This window comes from Schistocerca nitens, chromosome 8 (genome assembly GCF_023898315.1).
Source record: "Schistocerca nitens isolate TAMUIC-IGC-003100 chromosome 8, iqSchNite1.1, whole genome shotgun sequence".
Lineage (NCBI taxonomy): Eukaryota > Metazoa > Arthropoda > Insecta > Orthoptera > Acrididae > Schistocerca > Schistocerca nitens.
The window spans coordinates 465,469,636-465,488,141 of record NC_064621.1 but is presented as its reverse complement, the minus strand read 5'-3'; the positions used below and the strand labels follow the sequence as shown (position 1 = coordinate 465,488,141).

At 45.8% G+C, this 18,506-nt stretch overlaps 1 protein-coding gene and 1 non-coding gene across 3 annotated transcripts in view; both read right to left on the bottom strand.

Annotated features, from left to right (window-relative positions):
* The window catches only part of LOC126198775 (dihydropyrimidinase-like), a 284,208-nt gene that overhangs the window by 211,934 nt on the left and 53,768 nt on the right, over positions 1-18,506 (bottom strand). The window lies entirely within an intron of this gene.
* Positions 15,014-15,120, bottom strand: LOC126199978 (U6 spliceosomal RNA). The gene has a single exon (XR_007540170.1). It is a non-coding gene; the product is annotated as a U6 spliceosomal RNA (small nuclear RNA).

Below are 18,506 nucleotides of genomic sequence, written 5' to 3'. Positions count from 1 at the left end.
TAAATCAATATCCTAAGTTGTCGACAGGCGTTGATATACATCAACGGGGACAGTTGAACATGTATGCCCCGACCGAGGCTTGACCCCGGGATCTCATGCTTACATGACAGACGTTGTATCCATCTGAGCCCCGAGGGCACAGAGGATAGAGTGACTGCAGGGATTTATCCCCTGCACGCTCCCCGTGAGACCCACATTCCCAACTTAATGTCCACACACTACATTCGTAGTGCCCCTGCCCGTTACACTCATTACTCGCGGCAGACAGTCTTACCAAGTCCCGTAAGAATTCGGGCAATGCGTGTGCAACCAGCACAGAAAAAGACGGGCAATGGCCGGTTAGCCTTAACTACATGAAGATGGTGCCTGTTATTTTGGACATGTCCGAAAGAATAGATAACATCTTCATGTCAGTGACGTGTTGTTAATGATGTTTTTGTCGCCTTAAAGGCATTCGTGACTAACATCAACTTAAAACGCGTTCAGTCTCAAAGATAACTAACGCTCATGACCGTTACAGTATATATTTAAAGCAAATGCGATTTGCACCTTCACAGTGGCGCTACTCTTATGCGAGGATCGCAATATTTGAGTAGACATCATCTTTAAGATGCAGAAACACGCGTACCAACTTTCGCTTGCGTCGTACAACTCCTCTTCGGTGTTGCGATGTTTTTTTTTTCTTCATCAGTTTGACCGAAGCTTGGCGTCTTGAAAGTTCTCAGGTGACAGTGGTGTAGCGCAACAGTTTCTCGGTGGGAGCAGAGCCTGTCGCATGTAGCGAGCGAAAGAAAGAGCTGAATCAGCGGTGCCACCTGGTGCTGAGACGGAAGCAATTATTTCGGTCCTGGAAGCGCTCCAAGCGACGCCGCGTCAGGGTCGAGGGCAATGTGTCCCGGGCGCAGACGGCGCAGGCTTCTGTCTCCGCTTGCACCTGATCTTGCAGCGCCAACACACGCGGAACGGCGGAACCACCATAACGCAAACCAGCGCCCGAAGCTCGGCATCTCTGCGATTCATAGTCACTGACAACCACATCTGCCCTTAGACACGGGGTGAGAACATGATGCGACAGCTCTCATCGATCTCGGGGGAAAACTAACTGCCTGTCAGATTATGACAATAACTTCCACTGACTACAACTGATGTTACTACAGTTGTTTCGGAAAATCACGCAGTTTCATTGAAATGCTTGTTCAGTCGTTCTGACTTACGGTGCGCACAGATTATGACACAGTCCTATTTTTCTGACTCGATGCGTGTTAAGCAGACTTCCTTCTTTTTGCAGGCAACTCGGAATTCTAATCAACCCCACTATACGCACACTAATAAAGAAAATTTTATATAACATATTGCAAAATTATTAACTGGTTTTCCATGTCTGTTGTCTCTCTTAATTAAACAGAACCACGCCAATGATAAATTTAAAGTGTGGACAAGAGTTCGTAAGTAAAGAGGAATTATTTTTAAACTTTTAGGTGTGTATATTGACGAAAAATTGAATTGGCAAAAAACTCATTTTGAAGATTCTTAAACTAGTCAGTTCAAGTACTTTTGCTCTTCGCGTCCATGCAAGTCTCGGAAATAAATAAATCAATAAATCAACACACTTCTCACGTGGAAGTTTATTCTCGAGTAATTCATCTTCAGAAGTGCAAGTTTTCCTTGCACAAGAACGAACCACATGCGTAGTGATGTTCACAAACGTTTGTGTTCTCGACACCAGTTTAATCAAATGGTTCTAATGGCTCTGGGCAGTATGGGACTTTACAGCGGAGGACATCAGTCCCCCAGGATTCGAACCTGCGACCGTAGCAGCAGCGCGATTCCCGGCTGAAGCGCCTAGAACCGCTCGGACACACCGGACGGCTGGACACAAGTAAATATTTTCTCTCACGAAATTTGGTGTGAATAATCGACTAGAATCAGAAGGAATATTGACGTACATAATTACGATACTAGAGGGAAAAGTTCTTTAATTAAAATTCATTAATTTAAAGGTCTTTTTTGAGTGCAAATTCAAAACGTATGATTAGTTTCGCATTTTGTTTTAAGATTATCAGATCGATTTAGCCTAATTGTTCAGGTAACGAGGTGCAGTTCATATGTTTCTTTAAAATGTGAGCAAAAAAGAACCTTCTCGACAATGCACTACTGTTATTGTGAATTCCTTTGGGCGCTACGAAAACGTAACTACGAATTTTTATGTAAGCTCGTGGATCTCAGAAATATTTGCAAGTTATGAATTTCTCACTCGCAGATTTGTAGTAGCGCAGTCTGATCACACACTGCGGATTCGATGAGAATCGAAATATCTGAAAACGATGACAGAGCTATCTTAAACAGTTATTTACGTGGAATTCAACTCTGAAGCATCGTCTTGCGACTGAGTTGGATTATATATTTAAGATTCGTATACAGTCCCCTGTCATGAGTTGCTACTACAAACTGCTGACGCAAAACATTAAAATACACAGGAAGCTGTCTGCTGTTCACTTTCATTAATTACTGCTACAGAAAATGTATGTCTAGTAAAAAAAAAAACATTGCATGTTCTGCTACTATGTTTTTATCAGTACCCCCCCCCCCCCCCCCGCCAGTGTTATTTTTACGCTTCTCGGTGTGTATGACGTCACATTCCTGAACTATGTGTCGCATTGTGACGTAATTTTGCAGGTGCATTCATTGGCATCTGTGAATACTGTCTGCAAAATTTGTTGCGAATAGAGATAGCAGAACAGTAAAGAAAAACTAAAACGCCACGGCTTTATGCTGAAGTTTTACTGCATAGACACCGAAAAATGTAGTAAGCGATAAATTTTTTTCCTTCGTTACTTTGTGAGGAGAGATTTTACGTGTAAATTGTTTTGGAAGTCGCTAAGTGCTACCATTTTCAAATACTGGATAAATATAGTCTGGGGAATTTGTGCTCTCTGAGTCATGCTTATATAAACAGTTCCTGACTCTTCTACTTGACTTATTGTGCTAAACCGTTAACGTGAGACGGTATCTTTTAATGGGTAGATTATGACAGCATTTTAAATTTTTAAATTCGGTCAATAATTGTATGAAATATAAAAACTAAAAACTCCTCTCGAACAGGCCATGGCGGCCCCAAGGTACCGACCGGCCGCCGTGTCATCCTCAGATCACAGGCGCCACTGGATGCGGATATGGAGGGGCATGTGGTCAGCACATCGCTCTTCCGGCCGTATGTCAGTTTCCGAGACCGGAACCACTACTTCTCAATCAAGTAGCTCCTCAGTTTGCCTCACAAGGGATGAGTGGACCCCGTTTGCCAACAGCGCTCGGCAGACCGGATGGTCACCCATCCAAATGCTAGCCCAGCCCAACAGCACTTAACTTCTGAGATCTGACGGGAACCGGTGTTACCACTGCGGCAAGGCCGTTGCCTTGTGTGAAATATGAAAATCAAATTTTTTGTGTCCCCCGAAGCCGTAAAATTGCCAACCTGCAACTGGATTTGGTTGACTGGGTGAACATGTGACTGTTTTAGCTCTTTAGTATTGTACAGGGGTGGACAAAAATGTCAAAACACATGCCTAAGATGGTGTAAGAAAACCGGTGTCTCTCATAACTGTTTGTAGTCGTCTCGGAATGGACAAGCAATTCTGTAAAGTTTTCAAAGGAATCTTATACCCTTCTGGCCATTAAAATTGCTACACCAAGAAGAAAGGCAGACGATAAACGGGCATTCATTGGACAAATATATTATACTAGAACTGACATGACTGATGACCTTAGCAGTTAAGTCCCATAAGATTTCACACACATTTGAACATTTTTTGATACACAACCAACACGGATTCAGAAAATATCATTCTTGTGCAACACAGCTAGCTCTTTATTCCCATGAAGTAATGAGTGCTGTCGACAAGGGATCTCAGATCAATTCCATATTCCTAGATTTCCAGAAGGCCTTTGATACCGTTCCTCACAAGCAACTATTAATCAAATTGCCTGCATATGGAGTATTGTCTCAGATGTGTGACTGGATTTGTGATTAATCTAAGAGAGGTGACAGTTCGTAGTGATAGATGGTAAATCGTCGAGTAGAACAGAAGTGATATCTGGCGTTCCGCAAGGTAGTGTCATAGGCCCTCTGCTGTTCCTGATTTACATAAATGAGCTAGGTGATAATCTGAGCAGCCCCCTTAGATTGTTTGCAGATGACGCTGTAATTTACCGTCTAGTAAAATCATCAGACGACCAATTCCAATTACAAAATGATCTAGAGAGAATTTCTGTATGGTTCGAAAAGTGGCAATTGGCACTAAACAAAGAAAAGTGCGAGGTCATCTGCATGGGTACTAAAAGAAATCCGATAAATTATGGATATATGATAAATCGCACAAATCTAAGGACTGTCAATTCGGCTAAATACCTAGGAATTGCAGTTACGAGCAACTTAAATTGGAAGGACCACACAGATAATATTGTGGGGAAGGCGAAACAAAGACTGCGCTTTGTTGGCAGAACACTTAGGAGATGCGACAAACCTACTAAAGAGACAGCCTACATTACAATTGTCCGTCCTCTGCTGGAATATTGCTGCGCGGTGTGGGATCCTTACCAGGTAGGATTGACGGAGGACATCGAAAAAGTGCAAAAAAGGACAGCTCGTTTCGTGTTATCGAGCAATAGGGGTGCGAGTGTCACTCATATGATACGCGAGTTGGGGTCCAGTCACTGAAACAAAGGCGGTTTTCTTTGCGGCGAGATCTATTTACGAAATTTCAATCACCAACTTTCTCTTCCGAATGCGAAAATATTTTGTTGACACCCACCTACGTAGGGAGAAATGGTCATCATAATAAAATAAGAGAAATCAGAGCTCGAACGGAAAGATTTAGGTGTTCCTTTTTCCCACGCGCCATCAGAGGGCGGAATCGTAGAGAAGTAGTATGAAAATGGTTCGATGAAGCCTCTGCCAGGCACTTAAGTGTTCAAAAGATGGTTCTAATGGCTCTGAGCACTAAGGGACTTAACTGCTGTGGTCATCAGTCCCCTAGAACTTAGAACTACTTAAACCTAACTAACCTAAGGACATCACACACATCCATGCCCGACGCAGGATTCGAACTGAAGTGTGAATTGCAGAGTAGCCATGTAGATGTAGATGTAAAGTAGGTTTGGAATACCGGCTCGCCTTACAATTCCTAGCTTCCGGAGCTCCCATAGTGTTCCTTCGGTACTGACAGGGATCTCGAGTGCGACAGTCAGGCAGTGTCTTTTGCAGCTGTCGTCCTTTGTTTTCCATCACTATTCTCTTCAACGACCGTCCTTTACTACGACTGAACACATACTTTCGTCCGTGTTGTGACTTAGAGGATGATGTTTTCCCCTTTCCCTGGATGTGGTATGAATCTTCGATACGGTGTCTCTTGAAACACGAGACACTTTGGCTGCCTTGTTTACGGAGGCACCCACCATACGAACATGAACAATTACCTCACGTTCGATTTCATTTAGCTTCGACATAATGCACTCGCAACTACACTGAACACTTTGGTCAACATGATTGACACTTGCAACCTACTCGTATTAAGGGCGCTGCACAGGTGCCGTTCGTGTTCAAATACAACAGTGCAACCTGCAGGCTCGGCTAACATCTTCGTTTACATTCTTCGCGGTGTGTCCATATTTTTGCCCAACCCCTGTAGATTCTGAAGAAAATTGACAGCAGCTTTTTTAAATACACTATGTGATCAAAAGTATCAGGACACCTGGTTGAAAATGACTTACAAGTTCGTGGCGCCCTCCGTCGGTAATGCTGGAATTTAATATGGTGCTGACGCACCCATGGCCTTGATGACAGCTTCCACTCTCGCAGGCATACGTTCAATCAGGCGCTGGAAGATTTCTTGGGGAATGGCAGCCCATTCTTCATAGAATGCTGCACTGAGGAGAAGTATCGACGTCGGTCGGTGAGGCCTAGCACGAAGTCGGCGTTCCAAAACATCCCGAAGGAGTTCTGTACTATTCAGGTCAGGACTCTGTGCAGGACAGTCCGTTACAGCGGTGTTACTGTCGTGTAACCACTCCGTCACAGACAGTGCATTATGAACGGATGCTCGATCGTGTTGAAAGATGCAATCGCCATCCCCGAATTGCTCTTCAACAGTGGGAAGCAAGAACGTGCCTCAATGTAGGCATGTGCTGTGATAGTGCCACGCATAACAACAAGGGGTGCAAGCCCCCTCCATGAAAAGCACGACCACACCATAACACCACCGCCTCCGAATTTTACTGTCTGCACTACATGCGCTGGCAGATGACGTTCACCGGGAATTGACCATATCCACACTCTGCCATCGGATCGCCGCATTGTGTACCGTGATTTGTCACTCTGCACTACGTTTTTCCACTGTTCAATCGTCCAATGTTTACGCTCCTTGCACCAAGCGAGGCGTCGTTTGGCATTTACCGGCGTGATGTGTGGCTTATGAGCAGCCGCTCGAGCATGAAATCCAAGTTTTCTGACCTCCCACCTAAATATCATAGTACTTTCAGTGGATCATGATGCACTTTGGAATTCCTGTGTGAGGGTCTGGGTAGATGTCTGCCTATTACACATTACGACCCACTTCAACTGTCGGCTGTCTCTGTCAGTCAACAGACGAGGTCGACCTGTACGCTTTAGTGCTGTACTTGTCCCCTCACGTTTCCACTTCACTATCTCATGGGAAACAATGGACCTAGGGATGTTTAGGAGTGCGGAAATCTCGCGTACAGACGTATGACACAAGTGACACTCAATCATCTGGCCACGTTCGAAGTCCGTGAGTTCCGCGGACCGCACCATTCTGCTCTCTCACGACGTGTAATGACTACTAGTGTCGCTGATATGGAGTACCAGGCAGCAGGTGGCAGCACAATGCACCTAATATGAAAAACGTATGTTTTTGGAGGTGTCCGGACACTTTTGATCACATACTGTAGTTCCACAGTTACCCACCATTGTTATTATTTCACACCCTTCATGGTTATTTCTTTCTTTGAGATTAGTTTCCGGGTCACAGTCCCATCTCAAGTGCTCTCTTATAATCAGCCAAGTTGTCAGGCTGAAATCTGGCATCGTCTCTCCTCACAGTTAAGAGTAAAACTGCATAGGAATGTGATATACATACCACACTCGATGGATACCACGTTCTTGTGCAGTTGCAGTCCTGCTATGATCCGTTATGACATCATGTTCCATCTTGACAGATTACGAGAGTGAGCTCTTGAGAATACGGCTACGACCTCGAAACTGGTGGCCGAGAATGATACGTCAATAAATAATTTAGAAACTAAATTATAGCTGCGGAATAACAAACAACATCCTCTTTGGAAAGTAATGAAAAAAAATGTATCCACAAGGGTGCTGTGCATGACTTTTTTTCCGACAAGCGCTGAATGAATACATTAACGTAAAAAGGATGTTTGTCGTCGGTGTACGTCGCAGGTAAATGGAACCTCTTAATCACAGTGCTACTCTTAATACAGAAATCTGATTACAGGTGCTGTAATGCACTTGTGGGGCTTCATTAAAGAGGAAACATAAAGTGTTTACGAACGCGCCAATCAAATTAGTGCAGGGCTACAACACGAGTGCGTTTAGAGCCTGTGACATTTCACTGGCGATAACATCGGCTGTCTCAGGCATTCAGCAGGAATTATATGTGGCTGAACATTTGTACACGGTCCTCGCTGAAAAGGTGATACCTGTTTCTAAAATGCTTAAAACTATATAACCGCTTTCTTAAAACAGAAGTAGAGTTTTTTCCTAAAACAAAATGCGAGTGGAGCATCGCTTTCAAGATCGGAAAAATTTAGGTAACATACTGCAAGCCAAATAATTACGGTTCAAGATCATACCTGGAAGAGAGTTTTGTGTATTTAACATAGGAGAAGTTGTTAACCACTGACTGGACCACAGATACACCATAAATTGTGTAAAGAACCGACACACGTTACAGATTGATTCCAAACAGCGTTAGGGAGCCGAACAGCTCACTTTATTCCTAACACGTATTGTAGTCAAGGTATACAGGAAATGTTCAGTCTCCACGAAACAAGGATCATCAGACGTTCCAAGGTACGGGAATATTACTTCTCGATGCGCTTTACTTTTAATGTTTTTCTCACTTTTTTCGCGTTTATTTCGTCCATCACCCTGTCAGTAGTGCCTCTGAATTACCATTCAGGATTCACCTATTCAACAATGCCATACAGCATTACTTTAATAGTGACAATAACTCTTACGAAACGCATATTTAAATTTATTTATTGAACAATTTCATCATGAATACAGTCATTGTTGTTGTTGTTGTGGTCTTCAGTCCTGAGACTGGTTTGATGCAGCTCTCCATGCTACTCTATCCTGTGCAAGCTTCTTCATCTCCCAGTACCTACTGCAACCTACATCCTTCTGAATCTGCTTAGTGTATTCATCTCTTGGTCTCCCTCTACGATTTTTACCCTCCACGCTGCCCTCCAATGCTAAATTTGTAATCCCTTGATGCCTCAAAACATGTCCTACCAACCGATCCCTTCTTCTAGTCAAGTTGTGCCACAAACTCCTCTTCTCCCCAATCCTATTCAATACCTCCTCATTAGTTACGTGATCTACCCACCTTATCTTCAGCATTCTTCTGTAGCACCACATTTCGAAAGCTTCTATTCTCTTCTTGTCCAAACTGGTTATCGTCCATGTTTCACTTCCATACATGGCTACACTCCATACAAATACTTTCAGAAACGACTTCCTGACACTTAAATCTATACTCGATGTTAACAAATTTCTCTTCTTCAGAAACGCTTTCCTTGCCACTGCCAGTCTACTTCGACCATCAAATACAGTCATATGGTGTATTAATTTCTAAGACGAAACTATGACAAGAGTATGTCAAAGTGAAATAAAAAGAAATTCATTGTCAACCGATTTAATTCCTACCCTACCAAGAAGAGAAGAGGGTAGTTAAGTCCGTAGTTCGAAGTATGCCACATAGGAGGATAATCGCAACAAATTTGCAGTGTGTGTGGTGATCATTTCCTTGTGCTAAATATTTTATTTCCCTAGATTACCAAGTTCCTCAGGTACCTGAGAAAAAAGTGATACTGCGCTCAGTTAACAGCTCTCAATAACACGATATGAGTGATAAGAGAAACTTCAGAGTCAGATATAGTTGATACCGTAAGGAAAGGAAGCGAAGGAGATTAGAGTTTAACGTCCCGTCGACGACAAGATCAGTAACGGCAGAGTAAAAACGGTGTGTTAGACAGGGGTGGAGCGAGCAAAGGCCCGCGGGGCTTTCAAAGAAGTAATCAAGAAACTCGCTTCTATGTATTAAACCTAAGTAGCACCGAGCGAGGTGGTGCAGTGGTTAGCACACTGGACTGGCATTCGGGAGGACGACGGTTCAATCCCGCGTCCGGCCATCCTGATTTAGGTTTTCCGTGATTTCCCTAAATCGCTCCAGGCAAATGCCGGGATGGTTCCTTTGAAAGGGCACGGCCGACTTCCTTCCCTGTCCTTCCCTAATCCGATGAGACCGATGACCTCGTAGTTTGGTCTCTTCCCCGAAACAACTCAACTCAACCTAAGTAGCAGCCCCTACCCAATGAGAGTCAAGTGTCTTACTACGGCGTCATCACGCTCGGTGATATGTCTTGAATGTGGACTTTGGACGTGTAGAACTGCGATTCTCTTTCTCTCTTACCCCCCCCCCCCCCCCCACACACACACACGCACACTCGATAAGAGAGGGCGGAGGAGTTAGCAAAGATTCTGAAAGCGTGAAGAAATGAATGTATGAAGTACTGGATTACTTGGAGTATTTACTATTTTTTCAGTGACCCGCCCTTGTAAAGTGTGTGAAGTGTAGATGTTCACAGCAACTGACTTGCTGCTTCACCACACAGTAAAATGGATTTACAGCAAAGTATTTAACTTTTTCTCTTTTTACATATCCTCAATTTCCAGTGGTTCGACCTATGCAATTTTAGCGAAATAATGTAATCAGATGTTGCACCGGGTGCCAGTCAGTAGTCTTTGCGGATGGAAATGAACACATATGTATGAGAATGACAGAGAGCGAACGCAGTGGAGCGATACACTTTTTCTGAGAAGAATTAAACACAATTTTTGCTTGCTGTATTCCGGAAGTGGTTTACAATGTAACTTAATATCTTTTCCTATAATACTGTTCGATTAGATCCATGGAGCTCACTCATTACTGGACGGAACAGACAAAGTAGAGATTGGGGAAATAACCTCAGTCGTCACAATCACTTTATGGACACATCTTGTGACTTTCATGTTTTGTAATGATTTGTGGAAGCGGAAGAGGGCATTTCGCAAAACTGGTCGGACTCAACGTTGAACTCTAGGTCCCTAGATACCAGGCTGAGTATGGACGGCGAGATAGTGCTACTTCCCCTAGGCCGGTGAATACTGAAGATAACTAGCTCAGCCATACAATGGTGACCGGCCACCGTGTCACCCCCTGCAGTATGACGTCATTCGGGCATTGAGTCAGCAACTGGCACTTGTCAGCTTCCCACACCTTGGAATCGCTACTTCGTGTAGCTCCGCAATTCGCCTCACGAAACTCAATGCACCCCGTTCGAGTCCTCATAACAGGGAAACATTCCTGGGAATACCGGGAACTGCTCCGCGTCCTCCCCATGGCAGGCATCACACTGACTAGGGGAGCTACAGGGTCGGACAAATGGTGAAGTACGAGGGCAGTTCAATAAGTAATGCAACACATTTTTTTTCTCGGCCAATTTTGGTTGAAAAAACCGGAAATATCTTGTGGAATATTTTCAAACATTCCCGCTTCGTCTCGTATAGTTTCATTGACTTCCGACGGGTGGCAGCGCTGTACGGAGCTGTTAAAATGGCGTCTGTAACGGATGTGCATTGCAAACAGAGGGCAGTGATCGAGTTTCTTTGGCGGTAAACCAGGGCATCTCAGATATTCATAGGCGCTTGCAGAATGTCTACGGTGATCTGGCAGTGGACAAAAGCACGGTGAGTCGTTGGCAAAACGTGTGTCCTCATCGCCGCAAGGTCAAGCAAGACTGTCTGATCTCCCGCGTGCGGGCCGGCCGTGCACAGCTGTGACTCCTGCAATGGCGGAGCGTGCGAACACACTCGTTCGAGATGATCGACGGATCACCATCAAACAACTCAGTGCTCAACTTGACATCTCTGTTGGTAGTACTGTCACAATTGTTCACCAGTTGGGATATTCAAAGGTTTGTTCCCGCTGGGTCCCTCGTTGTCTAACCGAACACCATAAAGAGCAAAGGAGAACCATCTGTGTGGAATTGCTTGCTCGTCATGTGGCTGAGGGTGACAATTTCTTGTCAAAGATTGTTACAGGCGATGAAACATGGGTTCATCACTTCGAACCTGAAACAAAACGGCAATCAATGGAGTGGCGCCACACCCACTCCCCTACGAAGAAAAAGTTTAAAGCCATACCCTCAGCCGGTAAAGTCATGGTTACAGTCTTCTGGGACGCTGAAGGGGTTATTCTGTTCGATGACCTTCCCCATGGTCAAACGATCAACTCTGAAGTGTATTGTGCTACTGTTCAGAAATTGAAGAAACGACTTCAGCGTGTTCGTAGGCACAAAAATCTGAACGAACTTCTCCTTCTTCATGACAACGCAAGACCTCACACAAGTCTTCGCACCCGAGAGGAGCTCACAAAACTTCAGTGAACTGTTCTTCCTCGTGCACCCTACAGCCCCGATCTCGCACCGTCGGATTTCCATATGTTTGGCCCAATGAAGGACGCAATCCGTGGGACGCACTACGCGGATGATGAAGAAGTTATTGATGCAGTACGACGTTGGCTCCGACATCGACCAGTGGAATGGTACCGTGCAGGCATACAGGCCCTCATTTCAAGGTGGCGTAAGGCTGTAGCATTGAATGGAGATTACGTTGAAAAATAGTGTTGTGTAGCTAAAAGATTGAGGAGTAACCGGGTGTATTTCAATGCTGAATAAAACAACCCCTGTTTCAGAAAAAAAATGTGTTGCATTACTTATTGAACTGCCCTCGTACTATGGCATTCATTCACAATGCAGAGACCTTTCCCATTCGCATCGAAACCGAGCTGTCAATGTATTGTGGTTCCTCAGTGCGTTTAACATCAGTAGGATGAGGAATATTACCAAATTATCGAGCAATAAAAAAAATCTTGTTGTGTTTACTTAGCCTTGTTTCTATGTGCAGTTTTTTTCTAGAATTATCTGTGTGTTTTCACTAAGGTGACAAAGCTCACGGGATACCTCCTGATATCGTGTCGGACCTCTTTTTGCCAGGGACAGTGCAGCAAGGACTCTGCAAGTCATTGGAAGTCTAGAGCAGAAATATTGAGCCTTGTGCCTCTATAGCCGTCCGTGGATGCGAAAGTGTAGCCGGTGCAAGATTTTGTTCACGAACTGACCTCTCGATTATGTGCCACAAATTTTCGATGGGACTCATGTCGGGCGATCTGGGCGCATTGTCATCCATTAAAAATTCCATCGATGATTGGGAACATGAAGTCCACGAATGGCTGCAAATGGTTCCAAGTAGCCGAATATAAGCATTTCCAGTCAAAGATCGGTTCGTTTAGAGCGGAGGACCATGTCAAAAAAAGTTCAAATGTGTGTGAAATCTTATGGGACTTAACTGCTCATGTCATCAGTCCCTAAGCTTACACACTACTTAACCTAAATTATCCTAAGAACAGACACACACACCCATGCCCGAGGGAGGTCTCGAACCTCCGCCGGGGCCAGCCAGAGGACCACGTCCATTCCATGTAAAAACACTACTCACAAGGGAACCTCCCCATCGCACCCCTCTCAGATTTAGATACACTCCTGGAAATTGAAATAAGAACACCGTGAATTCATTGTCCCAGGAAGGGGAAACTTTATTGACACATTCTTGGGGTCAGATACATCACATGATCACACTGACAGAACCACAGGCACATAGACACAGGCAACAGAGCATGCACAATGTCGGCACTAGTACAGTGTATATCCACCTTTCGCAGCAATGCATGCTGCTATTCTCCTATGGAGATGATCGTAGAGATGCTGGATGTAGTCCTGTGGAACGGCTTGCCATGCCATTTCCACCTGGCGCCTCAGTTGGACCAGCGTTCGTGCTGGACGTGCAGACCGCGTGAGACGACGCTTCTTCCAGTCCCAAACATGCTCAATGGGGGACAGATCCGGAGATCTTACTGGCCAGGGTAGTTGACTTACACCTTCTAGAGCACGTTGGGTGGCACGGGATACATGCGGACGTGCATTGTCCTGTTGGAACAGCAAGTTCCCTTGCCGGTCTAGGAATGGTAGAACGATGGGTTCGATGACGGTTTGGATGTACCGTGCACTATTCAGTGTCCCCTCGACGATCACCAGTGGTGTACGGCCAGTGTAGGAGATCGCTCCCCACACCATGATGCCGGGTGTTGGCCCTGTGTGCCTCGGTCGTATGCAGTCCTGATTGTGGCGCTCACCTGCACGGCGCCAAACACGCATACGACCATCATTGGCACCAAGGCAGAAGCGACTCTCATCGCTGAAGACGACACGTCTCCATTCGTCCCTCCATTCACGCCTGTCGCGACACCACTGGAGGCGGGCTGCACGATGTTGGGGCGTGAGCGGAAGACGGCCTAACGGTGTGCGGGACCGTAGCCCAGCTTCATGGAGACGGTTGCGAATGGTCCTCGCCGATACCCCAGGAGCAACAGTGTCCCTAATTTGCTGGGAAGTGGCGGTGCGGTCCCCTACGGCACTGCGTAGGATCCTACGGTCTTGGCGAGCATCCGTGCCCAGGTCGACGGGCACGTGCACCTTCCGCCGACCACTGGCGACAACATCGATGTACTGTGGAGACCTCACGCCCCACGTGTTGAGCAATTCGGCGGTACGTCCACCCGGCCTCCCGCATGCCCACTATACGCCCTCGCTCAAAGTCCGTCAACTGCACATACGGTTCACGTCCACGCTGTCGCGGCATGCTACCAGTGTTAAAGACTGCGATGGAGCTCCGTATGCCACGGCAAACTGGCTGACACTGACGGCGGCGGTGCACAAATGCTGCGCAGCTAGCGCCATTCGACGGCCAACACCGCGGGTCCTGGTGTGTCCGCTGTGCCGCGCGTGTGATCATTGCTTGTACAGCCCTCTCGCAGTGTCCGGAGCAAGTATGGTGGGTCTGACACACCCGTGTCAATGTGTTCTTTTTTCCATTTCCAGGAGTGTATAAGTTGGCACACTGGATAGGCCTTGAAAAACTGAACACAGATCAACCGAGAAAACAGGAAGAAGTTGTATGGAACTATGAAAAAACAAGCAAAATATACAAACTGAGTAGTCCATGCCTAAGATAGGCAACATCAAGGCTTATGTGAGCTCTGGAGCGCCGTGGTCCCGTGGTTAGCGTGAGCAGGTGCGGAACGAGAGGTCCTTAGTTCAAGTCCTCCCTCCAGTGAAAAGTTTAATTTCTTTATTTTCGCAAAGTTATGATCTGTCCGTTCGTTCATTGACGTCTCTGTTCACTGTAATAAGTTTAGTGTCTGTGTTTTGCGACCGCTCCGCAAAACCGTGCGATTAGTAGACGAAAGGACGTGCTTCTCCAATGGGAACCGAAAACATTTGATCGCAAGGTCATAGGTCAACCGATTCCTCCGCAGGAAAACGCGTCTGATATATTCTATGCGACACTGGTGACGGCATGTGCGTCACATGACAGGAATATATTATCGACCCACCTAACTTGTACACTTGGGAATGGGTAAAAAGATTCTTCTACCTTACGCGATTTCGGTTTTCTTGTGGATGTGATGATCACTCCCAAAAAAGTGATGAAAACATAAGAGTTTGTTACATAAACTGAAAATAAAAAATAAAACTTTTCGCTGGGGGGAGGACTTGAACCAAGGACCTTTCGTTCCGCAGCTGCTCACGCTAACCACGGGACCATAATGTGGAACGTTTCACGATTTTGCGTGTCATCCTTGCGCAGGGGCCATGCTAATCTTCTCTGTATCGTTCCAATTTTAGTATATGTACCGCCGAAGCGAGTACGACCACGGCGCTCCGTAGCTCACCTCACCCTTGATATTGCCTATCTTGCACATGGACTACTCAGTTTGTATATTTTGCTTATTTTTTCATAGTTCCACACAACTTCTTCCTGTTTTCTCGATTGATCTGTGTTCACTTTTTCAAGGCTTATCCACTGTGCCAACTTATAACTAAATCTGAGGGGGGTGCGATGGGGAGGTTCCCTTGTCAGAACTCTATTGTGATCACGAACGACACGTGCAACGCTTTGAGGACACTTCTCAGATACAGTTCGTGGTCAAATACACCAGCGCAGACTGCAGGCTTGGCTAGCATCTCCATTTATGTTAAAGCAAGCATTTCTCACGTGTTTCCATGTTGTTGTCCGCGCCTCTATGTCGATATCCTGGCACCTAAAGGGCGATATGTGTCGAAGCATCTTTCTGTTAGGCTGCCTTTGTTCTTACTAAGAACTCTATGAGTTTGCTTCTGATACATGCCGTGCAGTGCCCACAGCGGTTGTGCTAGCCACGCCCTACACTCTGGCAGCAGCTGCTCTGAACGGATTCGCATTCATCACATACCACGTCACTGATGGCAGGAGATATCTCGCCATAATTTCTTGGCACATGTAATTTACCGCTGCGATGTAATAGAGAGTGCTTATTTTCTTCGCGAGAATGGAGGCATTAGGGTGGAGTGGAGGAGTTCGTTGAACCCGGAGAGAGCAGCGCATCATGGCGCCACCCCCGCCCCTCACCCCCACCCCCGGCTGAGTGGTGCGGCGGCTGCTGGCGCCGCATTGATCTGTCTGGCCTTCCCACGCACCAACAACGCCGCGCCGACACTCGAGCCGCGCTAGCGCCTATCTGCCGCCTACCCGTGACTCATCTCGCGCTCTGTGACATTTACCAGACATCGCGCCGTCGCCATTTCACACTCAAGTTCTACATCCCAGTTCACTGACTGTCTTCTAGTTCGGTGAAGTCAGCAACCAATTCGTTCTCATAATCATGTCAGGTCCGCATGCGGTCCCAATCAAATATTCGCACGGCCGGCCATTTTCACCGGTATTTTACACAGAGGTTACAAAATTCATGGGATAGCAATATGCATATTTACGTATGGCAGTAGTATCTCGCATACAAGGTATAAAAGGTCAATGTATTGACGGAGCTGTCAATTTTACTCAGGTAATTCATGTGATAACACAACTGTGTTATAATTTCTACGTTACAACATTTGCCATATGTGGACGTGTTTTATCGTGAACTAGCTGCACCCCCTTGTCCCATCATTCCACAACAGTGGATTTTGACACAAACGCTGCCCCATACATATTCTTCCCTCTGTGGCGGATGTCCACCTGTGTTTGGCCTTTGGCTGCCAAGAAAAGAATAACAGCAGTTGGTCCTCTTGGACGCCACAGTTGACGTTACCACATCTACTGCACGGACATCGAAAAGACACAAATGCCGCAGTAATCACTTGCCTACATATCGCTGACTATACATCCGCATCGGAGTGGCGCTACGTTGAATATACGCTGCAGAAACGACATCAGAGGCAAGCCTTTTGATCGCCCTTTATACACTAAAGCGCCAAAGAAACTGTTACAGCCATCCGTATTCAAATACAGAGATATGTAAACAGGCAGAATACGGCACTACCGTCGGCAACGCCTACGTAAATCAACAAGTGTCTGCCGCAGTTGTTATATCGGTTACTGCTGCTAAAATGGCAGAGTATAAAGATTTAGGTGAGTTTGAACGTGGTGTTATGATCGGCGCACAAGCGATGGGGCACAAAAATGGTTCAAATGGCTCTGAACACTATGGGACTTAACTGCTGTGGTCATCAGTCCCCTAGAACTTAGAACTACTTAAACCTAATTAACCTAAGGACATCACACACATCCATGCCCGAGGCAGGATTCGAACCGGCGACCGTAGCGGTCGCGCGGTTCCAGACTGTAGCGCCTAGAACCGCTCGGCCACTCAGGCCGGCGATGGGGCACAGCATTTCGGAGGTAGCGATGAAGTGGGGATTTTCCTGCACGACCGTTTCACGAGTGTACCGCGAATATCAGCAATCCGGTAAAACGTCAAATTCTCGGCATCGCTGCGGTCAGAAAAAGATCCTGCAAGAACGGATCCAACGACGACTGAAGAGAATCCTTCAACGTGACAGAAGTGTAGCCCTTCCGCAAATTGCTGCAGATTTCAATGCAGGGCCGTCAACAAGTGTCAGCGTGCGAACCATTCAACGAAACTTCCTGGCAGATTAAAACTGTGTGCCGGACCGCGACTCGAACTCGGGACCTTTGCCTTTCGCGGGAATGTGCTCTACCACTGAGCTACCCAAGCACGACTCACGCCCCGTCCTCACAGCTTCAGTTCTGCCAGTACCTCGTCTCCTACCTTCCAAACTTTACAGAAGCTCTCCTGCAAACCTTGCAGAACTAGCACTGCTGAAAGAAAGGCTATTGCGGAGACATGGCTTAGCCACAGCCTGGGGGATGTTTCCAGAATGAGATTCATATCGATGCACACTCCGCTGCAGAGTGTTCATTAGACTGCAATATTAGATTGTAAGAGAAATGTAGAAATACAAGACTTCGCTCTCTGCCGTGCAGCATGATCTAACCTAGATGATGGATCAAGCCATCTAAGGCCGAGAGGATCGAAGCATTGCTGATGTCCTCGCCCTCGGGCGATGGCTGCCCAGGAGATAGAGGCTCAATATCTTTCTGAGTCACTCCCTTCTGGACAACTCCGGTTGTGGCATTCTGTTAATGTAAACTCTTTCCTATTTCCCTATCTTCTTACAACATAAATAGTTAATTTTAGGTATTTCTGTTTCCTACTTTGCCGTTTACAACCATTTATAGTTGCAACTTTATTACTTTGATAAAATAATAAGATATCAAACGTCATTTTTGTCCATGTACAATTTAATAGTGTTAAATGCGACCTGTCCTTGTCAGAAGGTGGCAGGTCATTTTTAAATACCAGCACACAAAATATAAACATAAATACTGTTTGGGGAGCAATGGAAGGTAACTCTCGTGAAAGAGTTCAGAAAATACTAGTCGGGAAGCAATGAATGGTAAGTCTTGTGACAAGGTTCACCTCATTATGTTTCCGTTTAAAAAATCGAGTCATAGTCATGACAAAGGAAATGTTTTAAACAATGTGGAATCGTCAGGAGATTCAAAAATAAGGAAGTTATGTTAATATATATTACGCCCAAAGATAATAACTACCGAGAAATAGAAAGAATTAATGATTTCGACATGTTGCAGGTAGGCTACATCTGAGGAGGAAAGTCGTTGCTAAGGACACCCACATTCGAATCACAGTTATTTTCCTCTGCCGGCCGAAGTGGCCGCGCGGTTCTGGCGCTGC